This window comes from Ascaphus truei, chromosome 20 (assembly GCF_040206685.1).
Source record: "Ascaphus truei isolate aAscTru1 chromosome 20, aAscTru1.hap1, whole genome shotgun sequence".
Lineage (NCBI taxonomy): Eukaryota > Metazoa > Chordata > Amphibia > Anura > Ascaphidae > Ascaphus > Ascaphus truei.
Window position 1 is genome coordinate 28149979 of NC_134502.1, and position 3753 is coordinate 28153731.

Below are 3753 nucleotides of genomic sequence, written 5' to 3' on the forward strand. Positions count from 1 at the left end.
ATTGGATGAGTAATTTGTGTAAAAACAGTGTAAAAAAAAAATCAGTGTATAGATACTCAGCATCATTATACAGGCTGTGTGTTCATTATCAACGATGAGGCTGTATATTTACTTGTTTTAGTCTCTGGTGCCATCTTGTGGTAACTGTCACAAACTACAATTAGTTGTGTAATTATATAATTGCATTTTAATCACATTCAAATTAATTACAGTATTTCCAACAGCATTAATTGGCCTTGTACTCTCTAACTACGCAGTCATCATTAACTATGTATATAAAAAAAATTGAATTCAATTATATGGTCTGGATTTAGTTATTAACCTGTTCATTAATAAATACGGTATGTATTGTATGTCTTTATTTATATAGCGCCATTAATGTACATAGCGCTTTACAGCAGTAATACACAGGGTAATCATATAAATAACAATTAATACAAATAACAGATCAAGGGAATAAGCGCTTCAGACATAAAAGTAACATTTAGGAAGAGGAGTCCCTGCTCCGATGAGCTTACAATCTAATTGGTAGGTAGGGAGAACGTACAGAGACAGTAGGAGGTAGTTCTGGTAAGTGCGTCTGCAGGGGGCCAAGCTTTATGTATCATGTGTATAGTATTATCCACGGTGTTACTCATATGCTTCTTTAAGCAAGTGTGTCTTATGTTGGGTCTTAAAAGTGGATAGAGAGGGTGCTAGTCGGGTATTGAGGGGAAGGGCATTCCAGAGGTGCGGGGCAGTCAGTGAGAAAGGTTTAAGGCGGGAGAGGGCTTTAGATACAAAGGGGGTAGAAAGAAGACATCCTTGAGTGAAACACAAGAGTCGGGATGATGCATAGCGAGAAATTAGGGCTGAGATGTAAGGAGGGGCAGAAGAGTGTAAAGCTTTAAAAGTGAGGCGGAGAATGGAGTGCGAGATGCGGGATTTGATAGGAAGCCAGGAGAGGAATTTCAGCAGGGGAGACGCAGAGACAGATTTAGGAAAGAGTAGAGTGATTCTGGCAGCAGCGTTTAGGATAGATTGTAGAGGACACAGGTGAGAGGCAGGAAGGCCGGACAGTAGGAGGTTACAGTAGTCGAGACGGGAGAGAATGAGGGCCTGAGTCAGAGTTTTAGCAGTCGAGCAAAAAGCGACAGGTTTTAGAAATGTTTTGAATGTGAGGGGCGAATGTGAGAGAGGAGTCGAGTGTGACCCCTAGGCAGCGTGCTTGGGCTACTGGGTGAATGATCGTACTTCCAACAGTAATGTGGAAGGAGGTAGTAGGGCCAGCTTTGGGAGAAGTATGAGGAGCTCTGTTTTAGCCATGTTGAGTTTAAGGCGACGGAGGGCCATCCAGGATGATTTCACAGAGAGACATTCAGAAACTTTGGTCTGTACAGGGGGTGTTAGCAGAAGAGACACTGAAAGTACGATGGGAGAGGTAGGATGAGATCCAGGATAGAGCTTTGTTACGAATACCAAGAGTACGGAGAATGTGCAGGAGAAGAGGGTGGTCCACAGTATCAAAATCAAAATCTGTTTTAAATTGTATTAAGAAGAGTGTGATTAACAGAACAAAATCCAAAATATTGACAAATAAAATCGTTATTTTAATTACAAAGTATATCATTGAGTCTCTTAGTGTGCTGAGTTGATGAGGGGTTCATTAATTAACATTCTGTAGGAATTAATTAAACATTACATATCGTGTGCATTAATAGTTTTAATTAGGATCTAGTATTAACTGGGATTATTTGGTACAGTATTAAGTAATATAAGGTGTTTATATGGTGTCAATGATATATATTTTCCATTTAATTAGACCTCCGCGTATGGCACACCTGTGAGCAGGTGACCTGCAGGCGGGACAAGGGTTAATACACTACTCTCTTGCGCTCCCACTTTCCACCTTCACAAAGGTCCCTCAAATAAACAATACCCCCCCCTCACTCCGTCCCCATATACCACCTGTCACGAACAGCACACTTGTGAGCGCGTCACTTAGATATGCAACAGGGGTTAATACACACGGCTACTCTAGCCAACTCACCTTCTTTCTTCTGTGCAAAGCACCTCCAATTAGTTAATATTAACCCCTTACTTAATTGCAATCATATCTATACGCTTCCACCACCCAATAATGATTTAAAAATATGTAAATTAATATATGCTAGGGTCTCAGATCCCTGTTTATAATAGAAAAAAAAACTATGTACTTAACACACACAAATCTGTTGTAGCAAAATGTGTCCGAAATTGTAAATACTCTCTCCTGAGCGTTCAACAGTTCATTCACAGCCCCAAAGCTTCACTTATTAAAGAATTGCTTAATATGTATACAAATGCAGTGCTTCAGCTGACAGAAAAAGATATTTACAAGAACACGCAATTAGAGCAAATGCAAAACAGTTTCTTAAAATAACAGGATAAAACAGAAATCAATAAAGTGCGTTCCCATATGTCATAGGATTTCCCCAGAGAGGTCACTGGCGTAGAAATATGAGCGTTCACGTGTTTGGTTCCAAAACACACCTCTGTTGAATTCTGATTTCGTAACTCCAGGACAAGCCCTATACACTATGCGTCTCACACTGACACAACATAAGCCCACCACTGTCGTAAGTCAGCTGTTAGGTTGATGGTTTTACGACAAAGGGAACCCCCCCTTCTGACGTTTAAAAAGTTTTACCTCGATATACAAACGCCCACAACTTAATTTCCCCAATACTTAGACACCCGTGAGTCATGTCAATAGATTCAGGCGATTATGACAGACATACCGAGACTAAACTCTTGCTCCTAAATTTGAGTGACAAATGGATATCTGCCCTCGGCCCCTCTTACCCCTGTAGTGTGGGGGTTACGGTTTGGTTTGTCCTTTGGCCACGATGACATATATGTACCTGTTGTTACGCAGAGAAGTTGATCTCGCACGGGTACGCTCATTTCTAATAAAGTCGCCCCTTGGTGGAATACTTCCTTAGCCACGGCCCCCTTGAACCGTGCAGAACCCTGCGGAGAATGCCTTTGAAAGCAGCTCTGGAAGGATCCTGTTTATAACGTTGTCAAGAGAGCCATATATTATATTCCCATTCTCTGGCCAAACAACTGCCCTTACCCTGACACTGTATCAGCCCCGTACAACCCATCTTGTACTTCTAGTAGCCCCAAGTGGTAACCCACCATTGAGGTCCTCGTTGAAGCTCTGGACAGAGCCTGGAAGAGTCTTGACCAATCGTAAACCCAACATGTTGTCTTCTTATAATCAAACTGTAGCTACATTAACCCCAGATAAGCACCAGATTGAGTCAAATAATTAATATCCGTGGTGACATTGTTTAATCGTCGGTAAGTAAAGTCATTAGAGTTGAATAGTCGTTAGCAAGTTGAACACTCCGTGCTAGGGCTGTGGGGCTTAGATCCCTAATTTAAAACACAGTGGGATATTTCATGGGCTAAACGACGTGATACTAACGAGGATGAGAAGTGTGTGCCCCTCTCTCTATCTCTCCCCCTCCCCCCTCTCTAGCTCGCCCCCTCTCTATCTCTCCCCCCTCTTTCTCTCCCCCCTCTTTTTCTCCCCCTCTGTATCTCATTCTCTCTGTCTCACCCCTCTCTCTCCCCCCTCTCTATCTCTCCCTTTCTTTCTCCCCCCCTCTCTATCTCCCCCCTCTCTCCCCCCTCTATCGCTCCATCTCCTTCTCTCTCTGTCTCGTCCCTCTTGCCTCCCCATCTCCCCCCTCTCTTTCTTTCTCTCTCCCTTCCCCCCTCACC